The 19,374-nt window shown below is 32.7% G+C and overlaps 1 long non-coding RNA gene across 3 annotated transcripts; it reads left to right on the top strand.

Annotated features, from left to right (window-relative positions):
- Positions 1-10,425: 10,425 nt before the first annotated feature.
- Positions 10,426-13,115, top strand: LOC139840214 (uncharacterized). 3 transcript variants are annotated; one of them, XR_011757276.1, is made up of 4 exons: positions 10,426-10,637; positions 10,925-11,034; positions 11,743-11,793; positions 12,071-13,115. It is a non-coding gene; the product is annotated as an uncharacterized lncRNA (long non-coding RNA). The 3 variants fall into 3 exon arrangements; XR_011757277.1 differs by having other exon boundaries at positions 10,426-10,664; XR_011757275.1 differs by having other exon boundaries at positions 10,426-11,034.
- Positions 13,116-19,374: the final 6,259 nt, after the last annotated feature.

Raw genomic sequence — 19,374 nt, 5'->3', positions numbered from 1 at the left:
TATATAGATAGAGAGTTTATAATATTAAATTGTGCATATTTGACATAGTGAGCAATTTATGTGAATCATGATACTTCACTTATTGTCAATGATAGAATAGGTAGTGGATAGTTGGTAGTTAGTTGACGTATTTGTTTTTATATAAATTCATGCGCACCTGTGGTTGGTTATCAAAGAATAAAGGTGTGAACTTTCTACATATCCCGTATTTATCATATGAATTAATTGTGTTAGTTTCGTTAACGTCAAGTATTAATAATTTAGTTGTTATATATATAAATAAGTTTGAGTATTAAAACTTAACTCAGGGTATATTTTTAACAAACCTAAAGTTGATAAAATTTAATTATGGACCAACGTTTAAGTTCAACTTCTCATAATTTTGAGTTAAAAATCATTTCATATTGATCATATAAATTGACCTGTCATTCGAGCTCAATCTCAACTAGAATATACAAAATAATAAAAATTCAAAATAAGATAGTAAATGTATTTTCAACTAATCTTTACGTAGTCTATTAATGAGCTTTCGTTTATTTTAAAATCACATAAATTTGGATCACTTAATTAAATACCAATGAATCGGCAAATGAGTATTACAATCATTTAATATTTATTTTTAATATACATTTATGTATATATATAGATATGTTTTAAATAATAATTATTATAATATCATAGTTTATAACAACAACATTAAATATTTCATATTATACTTCCAATTATTATTTATATATATACACATATATCTATTTACAAATAATTGTTCATGAATTGTCGAGAACAGTCGAAGGGTAAATGAATTCATGAAAACAGTTCAAAAATTTTGAGACTCAACTTTACAGACTTTGCTTATCGTGTCAAGAATATTAAATCGTATTGAGAGTTTGATTAGTCAAAATTTTCCGGGTCATGACATAATTGCTTCCAGTCTAGCAACCGAAGCAAAAACCTCATCATAGTCAATCTCAGGGATTAGTTGATATCGCTTTACCACCAACCTAGCTTTATTTCTGATAACGATACCCTATTCATCTTTCTTATTCTTCAACACCCAACGAAGACCATAGGGTTCATAACCATGCGGTGGATTGACTAGTCTCCAAACTTTCAAATGTTTAAACTGTAACAGCTCTTCCTGCATAACGCAAGCCCACTCATCATACTTTAATGCTTCAAAGGCATCTTTCGGTTCAATTTGACACACATAGCATGAATGATCATGTACAAATACTCTCCCTGCCTTGTTCAACGAGGAATAGAAAGTTGTTACCACATTTGCACTCTCTGATTCAACATCTTCGGCTGCCGATTGACTCTCACTTACCATAGGAACATCAGATGTAGTAGGAACTTCAGACGTAGATGCTTCATTAGACGTCGCATGAGGAATGCCCCTCGTATCTACATAATAATCATCTAACCATTTTGGAGGCATTATAACACGATTTGACCTACGTACTCCTCCTACTTCAGTTGGCTGTTCAGACCCTGTTATAGTTGGAGGTTGATTGTCAAGAGAATTTAAATGTTCTTCGGTCAATCACGCTCTATTAACACCCTCTTCTTCTTTTGAATCACTATCTTCATCTGTCTCATACACTATCTCCACATTAGGATCGGCATTAGAATGGTCACTCTGGGTACCTTGCCTCAGACTCTGAATCGGACTCTGATGAGTACTTTGAATCTGGACCTGAGTCTGTCTAGGAATAGAGATGACATTCTCTGTGGATTTCTGAGCATCATACAATATCTGAGTAAGTACCTCATCGTCTGTAGCATCTGGTGGAAGGTTAAAGGAGTCAAAAAGTTTATCATATTCAAAATGCCATGCGAATCCTTTATTAACACGAGCTGGAGCATTACGCTGAATATCAACCTCGAATCGTTCTTCATCACACTTAGATTCAGTATTGTACACTCTCTTATTTGGATTCCCATAACCTAAGAAGATACCAGAGACAACCTTCGAATTGAATTTCCCTCATGTATCTCGTACCAGAATAGTACAAGGAGCACCAAAGCGTTCAAGATGTTTAATGTTAGGTTTTCTCTTGTGCAACAGTTCATAACACGTCTTACCGTGTCTTTTCACCACTAGAACTCTGTTCATCACATAACATGTTGTCCTCACGGCTTCTCCCCAGAAAATAATAGGTAAACACGCATCAGCCAGCATAGTTCTTGCGGTCTCAATTAGTGTCCTATTCTTTCGTTCAGCTACACCATTTGACTGTGGTGTGTAAGCAGGACTGAACTGTTGTTGAATCCCCTTTTCATTACAGAACAGCAGCATCTGATTATTCTTGAACTCTGTACCATTGTCGGTACGAATCTTTCCAACCTTCAACTTATACAAACTTTCAAGCTTCAGAATCAAGACTTTAATGTGCTCGAAAGTATCTGATTTATGCTTTAGCATCACAACCCAAGAGAAACATGAATACTCATCTGTAACCACCAAGCAATATGACTCTCCAGTGATAGTCTTATAATTAACTGGGCCAAAGAGATCCATATGCAACAAATCCAAAGGAATATTAACAGAATAATGCTTCTTGGTAGCATGAGACTTCTTTGTCTGTTTCCCTTTCATACACGGAAGACACCCTTCAGGAATATGAAAACTCTTAAGATTAACACCATCAACTAGTCCATTGTGAACTAGATTATTCATCTTCCTTAGACTCAGATGACCCATACGCTTGTGCCAAATAATAGACTCCTGTTCAGTAGCTTTCGAAACAAAAGCCTGATGGCCTGTAGCTGCTTTAACATGAGCCTTTCGCATATCTAGAATATAGAGATCTTTACACCTTGGAGTAGTCATCAAAATCATGTCTTCCGGAATTACAAAATCTTTTTTCAAGATATAACACAATTTGTCATCAAAAGCAACCGTATACTTTTTGTCAGCAACATGTGAAACTGAAAGCAAATTGTTCGACATTTGTTCCACAAAATTAACTTTATCAAAGCTAACATTCTCGTTAGCAATCACCTCTTGCGCAGTAATAAAACCTCCTTCACTACCTGCAAAAGAAACTGGTCCTCCATCCACTGTTTTCACATTAGAAAGTAAGGACAAGTTCCCTGTCATGTGCCTGGACGCCCCACTATCAACAATTCATGTACTGCAGCGAGGATTGTAGGCGACATGCACATTAAAATAAGGAGATTAGTTAGAAAGGGCTACCCATGCCCGAATGGCAGTGGGTTTCCCATCAACGCCAACCACTGGCAATTCCACCCATTGTCCCTTAGATCCGGAAGGACCTTCAGAATTTTGGACACCTTGAACTTCACTTTTACGTTTCTAAACAGTATTTTTCGGTAACGGTTTACAGTAATAATCATTTGTTTGAAAAACCTTAGTTCCATTTGATGGAACAGAAGAAGAATTAGACACAGGTGAAAATGACCTTCTGTTAAAAACACGTTTAGAATTAGGACAAAAATCAATTCTCCTATGTGGTATTTGTCTAATGGGTTTACAATTCACAGCCATGTGTCCCAACATCCCACAATTAAAACAATTAACATTATCAAAATCATTAGTATTAAACACTTGAAGCCTGGAAGGTGAAAACTGTCTCCTCGAGGGTGTAGTCAGTTGCCTAGTTGGAGGGGATGACTAGAATTGCTGTTTAACAGTCTGTCGACGATTAGGCGGAACATATTTCGTCATGCTTCCAGAATTGGAACTCTCACCTTTTGGTGGATGTTCAGCTTTAGGGTCAACAACCTGAAAATTCAAAGTACTACTATCCTTAACAAACTTAACAGGGGTGAGCTGAGTGTTTTTCTTCCTAGATTGTTTCGGTTTTCTAACACTCCTTTTCTCAGTCTTCTGACTAACACTCCTATTTGCCTCATTCTTTGGATTCTTCAAAATAGTAATGGGCTTAGTTACAACTACAAAAGGTTTCCCATCCTTTTTGGTGTCAACATCAGTGTCGGACTCCGTCTCATAAATTACATCTAAGGGCTTCTTACCCTCACCATTCTCACTTTTACGCTCAACAGGATTTTTCTCAGGCTTACCATACTTCGGTTCTACAACCGGATCCTTACTCTTCTCAACAGGCTTATTGACAAACTCTCCCAAAAACGGTGGTGCAACCTGATTATAGCCTATCCCTTGATTTTTAGGATGTTTCAAAGTTTGTGTCACGTACGACATTCTTTGCCAATTATCAATCCTAGCCTTTTCTGACTCATATTTTAACTTGTATGAATCTTTTTCTGCCTTAAGTGCTTCTATCTGGCTCAAATACAGGTGAATCACTTTCTCATCATCTATAATAGTTGATTTTAAATGACCTACCTGATTCTCCAAGGACTTAATAACATCAACATACTCTTTCTGCTTATTAAGGTAGTAGAGAGCATCATCATAGTTCTTCCTATTTGTCTGATTTTCTATATCCAAATTCTTAAGTTCAAGTCTAAGTTTCGGACAAGTTTCACAAGTAGCAGGTATCTCGTTAAGCTTAGAGACCACACATTCAAGTCTAGCTATTTCCTGTTCAAGGTCAGTGCATTTTAAACAAAAAGAATCTGAATCATTACATACTTTGTCATTGCTGGATGTGTTAGCCATGAACGCGTAATCTTTTCTACCGACTTGTGAATCTGCATCTAATTCTGACTCTGACTCTGACTCTGAACTTGTACTGTCCGAATAATCAACATCATAGCCTCCTTTGCTCTCAACTTTTGCAGGACTATCCGAACTTGTCACCGTGACTACCTTCTCATCAGTACCTTCAACATCATCCTTGATCAAGTGTGCAAGCTTTTTTCTAAACCAGGTACCCGTATGACAGCTCTTTCCTGAGGATTCATCATCATCTGAGGAATCGGTAGTGAATTCAAGATCTGACAAGTCCTTAGCTTTACGGAACTTATCATACAACTTATCACTAATTCTCTTCCTAAGACACATCTTCATTACTGCTTCTACCCTTTTCATTCATGCATCACATTTGCATACGTAACATGTGCAAGCAGGATCATCTTTACCTATACAACCAGCATTTCTTCTGATAACCCTTTCTTCTTCTATTCCAGCTTCACTCTTACCAACAAAAACCACGTTAGCTTTCTCAGTATTGACAGAGATCGACCAATCACACACTTCATCAGCATAAGTAGTAGTCAAAGCTTTGGATTGACCACTAGAAGTTGCTTCCTTGTTCACTGTTGGACCAGCATGTCCGGGAGTCACTTCAATTGAAGTATTATGAAAAAGATTATGAAAACCAGGCTTAGGTGGTCTTGTACATATCCTCTTGAAATGACCCAGCTCATCACAGTTATGGCATCTCACTTTGGACATATCAAAACCAAACTTAGTGTTTCGGTTCAAACTCAAAGTACTCTGACCTGTCCTTTTCAAATACTTTCTAGCACGTCTCACCACACTGCCCATAGCATACAGGATGTCCATTCTCTCAATCTCATCCTCATCGATCTGATCATTGTCTTCATTCTCCAGATGACCATTAATTATCTGCCCACTGATCATATCATTGTAAGAGTTAACCACCATAGCTGCTAAGGCCATATCCTCCTGAATCCGTTCTAGAGGCCTTTTCTTAATATTTTATGTCTTGATCACAGGTGATTGAGTCTGTTGTAGAATGCCGAAATCAATCAGTTTAGCAGTTGACTTCTGTGCTTGAGATTTGGCATTGAAATAACCAGAATCTGATACTGGAGCCGAGGTCTGTGATGTATTGGTGGAGATGTAAGTTGTTTGCAAAGGAGCATGACCTCCTGAAGATGACCCAATAATGGACGAACCAGCTACTGTACTAAGTCTCTTCCTCTTTGCTTCAACCTGAATATCCTTTTCCATCAACTTGGATGTAAAGGCCGTCAAGGTTAATGTGTGACCTGATGCAATGTACCTGTTATGAATCTTTTCAATTTCATTGTCCCACTTCTCAGGAAGACCATCTTTCAAAACTCTGACAGCTTTATCATCAGATAAATCTATTCCATAATCTGTCATTTCAGCAACCAGTAGACGATATCTCTCCAAAGTTTGTCCAAGAGTCTCGGAAGGAAGAGCAGCAAACACTCTCCATTCATCTTTGAGAACCTTACCCTTAGTGGCACAGTAAGTAGCTGTACCCTCTGTAGCTGATTGAAGAGCAAGCCAAAGGGTATGATAGGTCTTATTTCTGTTCTTGAACTGTGAGAAAATCTCCTTTGACAATGCCTGAGTAAGTTGAGCATAGCACTTACATTCCAGATTATACTGTTCATGCTCAGCAGGATTAAACTGAGCAGTCTCTTTAGGTTCACCGTCCGCCCCATTTGGCCATACGAATTCAGTCACAATTAACTCCCATAGTCTAGATTCTATACCATTCAAATATATCATAAAACGCGCCTTCCAGTCCAAAAAGTCCTTTAGGTTGTCAAGCTTGGGAACCTTATTGGAAGTTCCAGACTCATTCTCGGAAACTATTAATTTGTGAAGTCCTGGTGAAATCACTAAAGCACTGAGTTCATTAGCCACTTGTTCATTAGTGTCCGACATTTTAATTAATTATGTGAGAATTAAATGTAAATTAAGTTTCTGATTTAAAAGACACTCGGTCGATTGTCTGAGACACACGGTCGATTGTATAAGTCACTCGGTCGAGTGTATTGGTCACACGGTCGATTGTCTGACAAAAATTGGGCAGCACTTCGTTACAAACTTAAACTTTGGTATTACTACTCACACGGCCGACTGTCTCACTCCCACGGTCGAGTGTCTTACTCACACGGTCGAGTGACAATACTCACACGGCCGGGTGTGTTCTTGACAGGAACTGGTCGACTATTAGGGTTTTCTAGACAAAAAATGAATTTTCGATCGATTTTTCAAGAAAATGGCAAAACCAAAGCGTAGAAAATGATTATAGTGACACCAGAAACACGTTTTGACAAAGAAAACACAAACTATAACGTAGAAAACAAGATTAATCGTTCAAAACAAAATAACACCAAAAACCTAAACTTTTTGACCCAAAAACGATTTTGATCAAGCAAACCAGAGACTCCAGCTCTGATACCACTTTGTAGACGAATATTGATGGATCTTAGGTCGCTTGCTATCAATCCTAGAGGCGGAATACACTAGAATCGAGTAAAACCGAGATACGGGTCGTGTTGAGATCGATTTGGTCAAACCTAGGACAAAACCTAGATTAGATCGACGTCTAAACGAATGATTTCGGTGGTAGATGGTGTTAGGGTTTGGTTGAGACGAAAACCTGACGACTAAGGTAAAGGGAATATGTAACCTCACAAAGGAGGTTTCTACCTGTATATATACTGCATATCAGACACACTTGGTCGAGTGTGTCACTCAGTCGGTCAAATGTGTTACACAGTCGGTCGAGTGTGTGGACACACTCGGTCGACTGTGTATGCAGTTTAACATATTGATTGTTTAAATTAATGAAGCTCACACAATCACAAACGTAATCAATAGTCATAAGTAAAACGTTATTACATAACCGAATGTATTAAACGGCAAATTAATCTACGGTTGAGGATTCATGCACTAACAATGTTGTTGGTTTCCACTTTCCTTCCAACAATATTACCATATATACTAGTACTAGGAGGCTTCAGTTTCGTTTTTGTAACCATGGTATTGTTTGCACTATTCATGAGAGTTATGAATGAATCATATTAATTTCGTGTTTGGTTGACAGATAATGTAATTGAATTTTCAATCGAACATGGAAACCTTAATTGACCCAAAATATAATTACATTTCCAAAAATAAAAAAATTAATTAATTCAAATTATACTAACAAAGTGCTTGTTTGCCTAACGCTGTATTCTCGAGTTTTTTTATAGCGGAAATGAATTGAAAAGAAAGGGGATGAGAATGTTTTACTATCCTTCCTAATCCGTCCAAATATGGGCGGAGAGTGTTGTTAACGAAAAACTAAAATACAATTTTTTTCTAATCCCTAACAACCATTTCCTTTCCGTTTGAAATAAAAACTCAAACACCTACTATTATTTTTAAATCCGTCTGTTCTTTTTCTTTCCATTCAAAACAATCTCGAGAATGCAGCGTAAGTGATCGGGAGCACGCATTATGCACCAAATCACATGCATCATGTGTGATCAGGGAACATAATTTGCAGTTTTAAATTTTTACTAGCATATTGTTAACAATTTTCGGAAATGGGTATTTTGACCAATTTTCCTTTTTTTTTTTATTGGCTAATGGGCTTTTTGGTTATTGTAGATTTGTATCAAATTAAATAAGTTCCCTTCCTAATTTGAACCGCAATTAATAGTAAAAAAAGGTTTTGGGCTAGTTATAATTCTAAGTGCACGCTAAAAGTAAGCAGTGGCACAATATTGGATCCATACTTTTACATTTGCAAAGCCTAAAAGAAGTCCGAGTATATAGCTCAATTGCAATTCACAGAAAGTGAAGTGGCGGTATAGATCGCATTTGCTATGCAACTTAATAACCTAATACAAGTATACACTTACTTTAATTAAGTCTTGAACCAAACCTAGTAGACAGTACAATTCAAGTCGTAATAAATGTTGATTCACTTTTGAGTTTATATACGTGATCAATATTGCATTAAAATGATATGTAGCAATTCATATTTCGAATTAAATTCGTATCTTTAGCTTTTTATTATTTAGTTGGCTTCCATATGTTTGTTTAACATCAATTATAATTATTAATTTCGGTAATTACTTTAGTATATAGCATTAATATAATTACATTAATAGATTATATATATAGAGGTCACCCTAATTCGAAAATGATTTTTTAGACTACTCAAATTCATACTTTATCTAACATACACCAACTCCACATAAAAAGCAATCGAAAGATGTAAATAAATATAAATACTTGCGCATTTAAATAAAACTTACAATAATATAAACAATGTTAATTAATAAATACATTGTTATTAATTATTAACCCTTATATACTAAAAGTGGTGGCTAAAAGTGGTGGTGTTTTATGTACTTTTAGTTATAACGGATTGTAGTTTTGAGTTTACGTTCACACTACAAACGGTCCCTCAACTTCGGCTATATTTACACAACAACCCCCAAGTTTACACTTTTTCAAGGGTACAAAGTGTAAATATATAATTTTATTTAAATAAAAGAAACTAATTTTCCTCCCGAATTTATAACGGGCCATATCTTCTCGCTCGGTGCCAATTAAATTTTTCCTAGACCACCGTTCAACTCGAAAAAGTCTTACGAACCCAACGGGACTAACTATATGCGAAACGGCCACTTCTCAAAAAACGCTAAGCACGTCAGGCTATCTCCAATACATTTCTTTCTGTTCGCCGCGAGTTAAACTTTTCCGACAGCACCGTTACACTCGAAAAAATTTATTGAACAAAACAAAACTAACTACGTTCGAAACGGATACTTTTTAAAAAACGCTTAACACAACGACATCTAAAACGGTGCTTAACACATGGGCCATGTTCCCCTCCATAAATACACAACGCTACGTTAAATATGAATACGCAGACCGAAATTTTCCGCCGCAACGCGCGGACTGGTCCGGACTAATTTGTATTATTTTACATTTTTGATTCATTTTTATGTAGATGTAGATTTGGTATATTATAGGAAAATATGAATTAGAGTGGTCTAAAAATTATTTTCAAATAATAGTGTCCTTCAAAAACATATTGATAAATATGGATGACCCTTTAATATATAAATATAAATCCCTTAATAAAATGTAAAGGAGAAGTTGAATTCCGAATTTGATGAAGAAAGATTGCATGTAAAATTGCGTTTAGTCCTTGTGGTTAATGTGAATTATATTGATAGTTCTTATGTTTTTGAAATTATATGGATCATCGTTCACTTTATATCAACTGCATGAGCCTATAGATAATACTAAATTAGATATGGATCGAATTATTACACATCCACATTCATATTCATTTTATTTTTGTTCATCCATTTAAGTTCATTTATCCATATTCAATGGTTTAAACAAATTAATAAATATCCACTTAATATTTCATAAACATTAAAATATTTCAATGGATATCCATTGAATATTTTATAAATAAACATAAAAATACTTTTAATAAGCAAAGGAAAAAAACATTATTATATTGAAAAAACAAAATAAATTTGCAAATAATTTTAATCCAACATAATTTGTTACCATTATCCTACATACTAACTGGCGCAATTTTAACTACACTCTCACTCGCTACACACCCTTTATTCCACTGTTACAATGTACCGGCCTTCTTCTTCTTCTTTTTTTTTTTTTAATTTATAAATAGCCACTCTACATCTTCACAACGAGATCTTCAAGATCCTACTCAATAATCTCCATCGCCACCACCTCCATCAGTCACCAGCTCCGTCATCACCACCAAAAAACCACCGCTCTCACAAAGCGACTACCCCAAAATTCGTGCTGGAACGAACGAATTTTGCAAGTAACGTATTGTTTATTTATCATAACCTTCGTCCAATTGGTTATTTTCGTTTCCCCCTTTTTTATGTTTCTGAATTTTTGTTTAAACAAATTTCATTCTATGACGGTCTAATTAGGGTTCTGGCGAATTTACTATGTCCCGTGCTTCAGTGAGGTGATTGCCCTATTCTTCAGTATTTGTGTAATGATATTCCTCCATCATATCAATTTACATATTCCCTTTGCTTTCTTTTTCAATGCCCCTAAAAAATTGGGGTTTATGGTGATTTTTGCGATGTGTCTTGCTTCATTGCGGCGATTGTCAGTATTCATGTAACGAACTTGATATGTAATTTTTTCATGATAAATTTTTTATATCTTGATAGTTTCGTATGTTTGAGTTGCGATTTTAGTATGGTGATACTAGAGATACCGTAAATTTGGGCCCTTTTTATTTTCCAGGTAAGTAGTTAATCGACAGCGGAATAAAATTGGTTGAGAAGGCTAAGGGAAGAAAGGAAGAAGTGGGGAGTAGAGTACACCATTAATCTTCACAAACATCTTCATGAATGGTATAATTGATTGTATACGTTTCTATATCTATACTTAAAACTTATTTTCATGAATTTGATGGTATAATTGTTGACCCACAATGTATATAATAGGGTAAAGAACTGAGAGCTTAGCGACCACGAGGTCAACTTCCTGGAGAGGTTGCAAGTTATGCTTTGCATTACTATACAAATAGTTGAAAAGATTTACGAAGACGTTTTGTCACTTTGTTTGAAAACAGCAATGACGACTATACTGATTTTTTTTATATACACATAACATGTATGATCTCTTTGTGGGTTATGTATATCTTGAAGGCTGACAAATGAACAATACACTTTACTTTATTGAAATAAATGCAGTGTTTTAGTAGCTTCATGATCCATGAAATAAGTTGGTTGGTTAACTTATATTTAAAATACAATATTTTTTTTAAAGGTCACTATTTCATTTTTTGTAGTATAGGTTGATCAAATTTAGAGTTCAGTGTCTTTGTAGTTGCATTCTCATGTTGTTAGCGAGACAAAATAAGCCTGGGGTTTTCGCCTATTTGATTAAACTATGTATATATGTCATGTAGTATTGGTTCAATGTTGTTTGTTATTGAAAACAACTTTAGTTTGAGTAGCTCATTATTTAGATAAAAATGTGGTAAATTTGAAAAGAATTGGTATGTAGAGGTATTTATTTATGTTATTTCCTTATTTGATTGTGTGATATTATTGAAGGTACAAATGAAGGTACCAAATTAAGAACCATCAAGCAATTATGTAATCGAGGTATTTATTTATGTTTATACGTCAAAAAGTACACCTGAAAAAAGTGCTTGATCAAGAGTATTATTTATGACATGTTTATATATAAAAATATGAGCTGTTTGATATGATGCAAACGAGTGATGTTGATGCTGAAATTTTGCCTAACTGATAACCCGGTTATTGATATAGTCTTCATCATCAATTTATTGAAGATTTTATATCGACCTAGAAGTGGGCTAGCACCCTCAGGTAACATTGTCTTTAATTCACCCATATGTCATCTTCTTATTCCTTTCAGGTTTAGCTAATACATTTGTCTAGAATAGTTCAATGCCTCTTGAAAATGAAGTTACTGAGGTCGACAAACTCATGTGTTTCGTTCATGAAGGGAAAGGTAATATTTATATTTATAGCCGCTGAATTGTATGTTGATTTCGATAACTTGTATGAACTGAACTTTTAGTCTATTCGATAGGCGCATACGAATCTCTGGTACATTTTCTTACCTTTTTTTTTCTTCTCATAACATTGTGTGCCTTCCACTTCTGACAAAATATTCTTGGATTCACCATACATGACTGGAAATATTAACCATTCGATCCACATCATTTTAGAGCTATAGATTTAAAATAAGTGATATATCTGATGAAGTTTAAAAGGTACAAAGATGGGATGTTTGAGAGGTCGGTAACAGTCAAAAGGGTTAGGCATGTTAACCGGAAACATTCATAGCTACATTTATGCTACGTTAATTTTAACCCATTACAAATGAACAACAACCAAGATTAAGTTTTTCACAAGTAAGTGGAGATTAAGGTTTGATGTTATTGACTTGAAACCGTTAGTAGCTGGTGATTGTCGCTGTTTTAACCGTTATTGTTGTTTCCGTTACCTTGACAGTTTGCAGGTTCGTTTAGCAAGGACTGCCAGGTTCACATCAGTAACAGCTACAAAACTAACCATTGTATGCTATAAGAAAGAAACTAGCGCGTATGTGAACAAAAATTATCCGTTATAGTTCAACACGAGGACCTCTACCTAAAATAATTTACCGTCTCCGAGTTGTAGTGTAATTCATGTAAGGTTTTTTATTAATGAGGATGATCCTTTTGAAACCCTGACTTACGAACAACAATGTAGTATTGTTTTGTAAACCTAGGTTGTAAGTCTGTAACAAACAAAGACAGACATTATCCTTTGCACTCCAGTTTCCAGTTATCCTTGTGAAATCCTTTTGAATGTATGCTACAAATGTTCACCATAAACCGCTGTAACGCACGGACCTGATATCTAGTTACTACTAAATATAGATTTTGTCAAATGAAATTGTATAATAATATTTTAGCTGGTTATATACTTTGTTTTTATTTTATCATATCATTGCGAATTAACTATATAGTTGAATTTAAAATTTGGCTTTACGTGACATATGAACGCATTCATTTTGTTTTAAATTCTAAATAAAAAAGACTATCAAAATATATATTCAGTAAACAAAGTAATTTATACATGTCGACATAATCGTATATTCCATAATCTGTATATGTTCGATAACGCGATGGACAAGTAAGTATATATTCACATGTATTCCGATGATAATGAATGTCTCCACATAACTAAATTTTCATCCATAAACAGTCTACTAATGATACACATTTATATCCACTATTCACACTCATTTAGATAATCCATATAGGCTATCAATCACGTGGTTCAGATTTTATGGTGCTTGTTTTTGTTTTCCCTGGCTTGCTCCACTATTCATCCCTTTTAGCTTCTTTATTTAGTTTATGGTTAGTTATCTTGATTAGTTTGTTATGGTGCTTGTTTTGTTTTCCTTCGCTTGTTCTTAGATAGCTTCGAGTTGGTCATTAGTTGTTTTGTGTTTTCTAGTTGCGAGCCGAGTCGTATTAGTTGTTTTGTGTTTTCTAGTTGCGAGATGTATTGTAGCCCTTTTGTATGGTGAATGTTTCTTGTTATGGAACAATTTGTTTCTTGGTAAATGCTACATCAGCACAAAGTATATTAACATTGATATATAGTTTGTTCGGGTTAAGATGGCAACAAGACACGTTCGGATTCTTATGTACCATCATGTTATCCGTACGCAGACATATGGATCAAGAGTCTCTCTTCCTTATTATTCACCGGGTCTTGGTCAAGTATGAGTGTTAGATCAAGTAAATGGGCCTGTGGGATGTGATGGGTTGAACTCAAGTCATTTCGGTAAGGGATTATCACCTAAATGCCCATTTTTTCTAACATTTTTGACTCAGAACCCATAAAAAAAAGTTGACAATTTGTCGGCGTAAGGTGCAAGGGCGCAAGATGACTCTTTGTGACCTTGCTCCCCGGTGGACGCAAGCATCAAGGTGCCTCTTGCGACATTGCTCACTGGGGACACAAGGTGCCTCTTGCTCCCGCCTGCATGTCATAATCAATGTTTTCTTTCAGGCATTTCATCAAACACCTTACGTGCGCCTTAAACCATTCACCCAAATATGTGCTTTATTACAATATAATTAAAAACGAGGCTGATGGAACATGTGAGTAAGGTAGTAAATTGTGGCAACGTGTTTTGTTTAGTAAAAAATTAGCATAAAAGGTGAAATTTATATAATCAAACGGAGTTTACAATGTACGTGTTGATCCATTTGCCGGATTTCATTTAGAGCAAGAGGCACACGTAAGGTGTTTGATAAAATTCCTGAAAGAAAATATTGATTATGACATGCAGGCTCAACAGGAGGCACCTTGCGTATTAGTGTCCCCGGGGAGCAAGGTCGCAAGGGGCACCTTACGTCCACCGGGAAGCAAGATCGCAAAGATGCATCTTGCGCCCTTGCGCTTTGCTCGGGCAAATTCTCAACCTTTTTTTATGCGTTTTGAGTCAAAAATGTTAGAAAAAAGACATTTAGGTGATATCCCATTTCGATAATGCGGCTTATGGATTGTAATAAGAGACTCTAATAAACATTGTGAAGTGAGGCAGGCTCATGCTCGTTTTCATCCAAAGAATAAGAAAGGTAGAGCTTTAGTTATGAATCAATTTATTAACTACATTCATCGAAATTGTCATATGAAAGCACAAACATTAAAATCATCATAAATGATATAAATGGTGGAGGCTCGTTAGGTTGACGGAGAAAGATAAATATTTCGCTAGAGATGAAGTCGATTCATATTCCTCATATTTGGATTCATAGAGGACCTTTTGCGATTGCGATTGCGATTTTAGGTGGCTTTGTTTGAAGATTGAGTGGTTCATTGGTGTTCATTCTGAGATGAAAATTATTCCCACGATCACTAACAAGGAAAGGTTTTATTTTATTGTATCTTGTGACAGACTCATTCACATGACAGAAGATAATTATTCAAAAATCAAAATGTGTATTTAAATGCAACTCAAGCTCACTAACGTGTTATCTTGTTTACTGTATAAGTACGAATCAATTAAAGTAGTTATTGGTGACGTTAGTTTTCATCAAGACAAATATGTGTGTTTATAAATTGGCATAAATGTTAAATGAGTGTTTAATTATAATGTCTAGGTGTATTGACCGTGCGTTGCACAAATATGGTAAGCGTTGTTGCATCGCACTTGTAATGTTGGTACGTGAAGCGATTTATGTCGAAAGTTAACAATACGAATCTGGAATATTTGAATATAAACATACGTAAATCAATTTGTGTCGTCTATTGTGAATATATATATATATATATATATATATATATATATATATATATATATATATATATATATATATATATATATATATACTATATAGAAGATCAAACATCTTAAAAAATAATGATAAAAACGTGTATTTATACAGTGGCGAGCTTATTTGTATAGCTACGGGGTCACGGGACACCACTAGTCTGAAAATTTTTAGTAGAAAATACTCTTTAAATTGTATAGGACACCACTAAATTTAATCGCATGACCCCATATATTTTTCAAATTTATAGTTTTTTTTTTAAATTGTTTAGGACACCACTGAATTTAACTACTCGTACACCATATATTTTTCGATTTTTAAGTTTTTTGAAAGTAAATTACCACTAAAACAACATTCAAATATAATTTTTGTGAAAAAAAAATTCGGGCCCCCATTACGTTTTAATCCTAGAATCGCTACTGTATTTATATAACTCTATAAATTGTTTCATTTGAAAAGTGTCATTATTTCATTTGAAAAGTGTAGTGAGGTGAAAAATGAAAAATAGTATTTGAAGACAACAATGACTATCAATTTAATTAGGTACTATATATAAGGTAAGTAAAAAGGTTAAAAATATTGTTATTATTTATGACATAACATAAAGTTATTATGAATGTTTAGGAAAAATGAAAAGTTTAAAACTATTGTAATTATACATAACATGCATCAATTTTAGTTATGATTAAAAATATTTAGGATCAAATGTATGATAATAACTTAAAATCAATAATCAAACTGAAAGACTTTATATGCAACATTTTATTATTAATTTTTTAGTTCTGAATTGTCTTATCATGATTAATTAATCAACTATTTTTACCATCTTTATATTTTTATTTTCTTAAACACATCTATTATGAGTAATAATTAAGTAATTATAGTTACATGAAAACTCAAATATTTGATACGTAGTAAGTGTTCACTTAATATTTAATAATAAGCTGCTTAATATTAAACTTGATATAGTAAAAGTAACAATTATATGCTAATTAAACTACTCGTAATAGCTACTCGATCAAACATAACATATAATATGGTTGACTTATTCAATACATGTTAAATTATCTTTGTTATTCAAGAATCAATTTTTTCCATCGTTAATTACATTAATAATCATTTTACTATAATTTATCATAATAATAATGTTATATTGTGATTCATCAGCATATGAAGTAAGTATTATCCATGTATAGAAGGCATAATTTTTTTTTATCATATTATCTATCAAATAACTCCATGATGTAAATGATTGCTAAAAGATTACGTTTAATAATAAAACATAAAAAAATATTAAGAATCAAGATAAAAGTCAAATTAAACAAAACGTACATACAATTCAATAGAATAGTAAAAAAAAACTTGCATTCTTTAATATTTGTAACCTACATCCATAACAAATATGATACAAAAAGAAGGCATAATTTCTTTATCCATTATCAAAGAACTATATGATGCAAATAATTGCTAAAGAAAATATTTAACAATACAACGTTAAAAGGAAATATTGAACATCAAGAGAAAAGCTAAATTAAATAAATCATACTTACAATCCAATACAAAAATGAAACAATTTGTGTTCTCTAATATATGTACATATTCGTAATAGGAAATACTCCGCAATGCTGTGTCCCTTAATGTTGTAATATCTGAAACTTGTCCGAGTAAGATGTTGACATCACTACATATTAACAATAAAAGAAATCTAAACAATAATAATAATAATAATAATAATAATAATATAATAATAATATAATAATAATAATAATAATAATAATAATAATAATATATAATTAAAAACACAACAAATACATTATTGACGAAGATCTATAATCGACGTAAAAGTAACACCAAAGATAGTATACAACAATAATATAAATCACATATAAATCTAATATATATATATATATATATATATATATATATATATATATATATATATATATATATATACATACATACATATATATATGAACTCTAAACAAATTTCAAAACGGATAAATTTCACATGATAATAGAAAAATACTCATGTACACCAATAACTTGTTAATAAAGTCATACCGTAGCATAAATCTAACGTTCGTGTGATAGATGAATATACAACATTACATGAGGAAATAATCTTACTAAATTGATGATGATGATGATTAAGAACTAACATATATAAAACTCTATCAATTATTAGTTAGTATTTGCAATGTATGTGGTGAAATGAAAATGAATAATGAATATTTATAGGCAACATTATAATAACTTATTTAATATAAGGAAAATGAAAAGGTTAAAACTTATTTATTTATTATAAGAATAATGAAAGGATTGAAATTAATCAATTTAATACATGGAAAATGAAAGGATTAAAACTTAGATATCATTATTAATGAATTTTATAATTCTTTTATTTTTTTAATTATTACCTTATTATAAAATTAAGTAGGAAATAAGGAAAAATGTTTTTTTTAGTTGTAAATGATTAAATTAAGAGGTTTTAGTGCCCTCATTTATGACTCAAGGAGTCACTTTATATATATATATATATATATATATATATATATATATATATATATATATATATATATATATATATATATATGAACTCTAAATAAATATCAAAATGGATAAACTTCACATGATAATAGAAAAATACTCATGTACACCAATAGCTTGTTAATAAAGTCATACCGTAGCATAAGTCTAACGTTCATGTGATAGATGAATATACAACATTACATGAGGAAATAATCTTACTAAATTGATGATGATGATGATTAAGAACTAACATATATAAAACTCTATCAATTATTAGTTAGTATTTGCAATGTATGTAGTGAAATGAAAATGAAAATGAATAATGAGTATTTATAGACAACATTATAGTAACTTATTTAATATAAGGAAAATGAAAGGTTAAAACTTATTTATTTATTATAAGAATAATGAAAGGATTGAAATTAATCAATTTAATACATGGAAAATGAAAGGATTAAAACTTAGATATTATTATTAATGAATTTTCTAATTCTTTTATTTTTTTAATTATTACCTTATTATAAAATTAAGTAGGAAATAAGGAAAAATGTTTTTTTTAGTTGTAAATGATTAAATTAAAAGGTTTTAGTGCCCTCATTTATGACTCAAGGAGTCACTTTTATATTATATATAGATAATCTATATCTAATAAAATATTACTCCGTAGTTATTTAGTTGTGACTATTTCTAAGTCTGCCAGATTATTTTATCGTCGATATGATTTCCTAATAAATGTATCATTTAAGATACCTTATTCTATATACTAATTATATATATATATATATATATATATAATGGTAGGATCAAGAGGGGAGTAGCCAATCGGAAGGAAGCGTGGGGAAGCAAATTTTTTTTTTCGTTTTTTGAAAAAACTTTGTTTACGAACATTATAGATTTGATGAAAATATGAACATTTTATAAAGACACTTTGTGATAAATGTTTTTATTTTAGCGGGAAAATGCTCGAAGAAGTAATATATAATAATTATCGTGTTTTTCGAGCGTATGTTGAGGTTTTAAATATTAGGGTTAGATATTAGGGTTTAGATATTAGGGTTTAGAAATTTAGGGTTTAGATTTAGGATTTAGATTGAGTTTTTAACCAAACCCTAAACCTTAAACTCTAAACCCTAAACCCTAAACTCTAAATCGGGCTAAATTTTACTTCACAAAACATGAAGAAAAAAAACGTTAACATTCTTCACGAACAATATTATCTTGAATGTTATTTTGGTCGATCGTTTTCCCGCTTAAATAATAACATTCATCACGAAGTGTCTTTTCTAAATGTTCATATTTTCGTGTGATCTTGATGCCTGAAAAAAATTCCAAAAAAAAATGAAAGATATTT

Source organism: Rutidosis leptorrhynchoides, chromosome 4 (genome assembly GCF_046630445.1).
Source record: "Rutidosis leptorrhynchoides isolate AG116_Rl617_1_P2 chromosome 4, CSIRO_AGI_Rlap_v1, whole genome shotgun sequence".
Lineage (NCBI taxonomy): Eukaryota > Viridiplantae > Streptophyta > Magnoliopsida > Asterales > Asteraceae > Rutidosis > Rutidosis leptorrhynchoides.
This window is presented reverse-complemented; position numbering and strand designations above follow the sequence as displayed.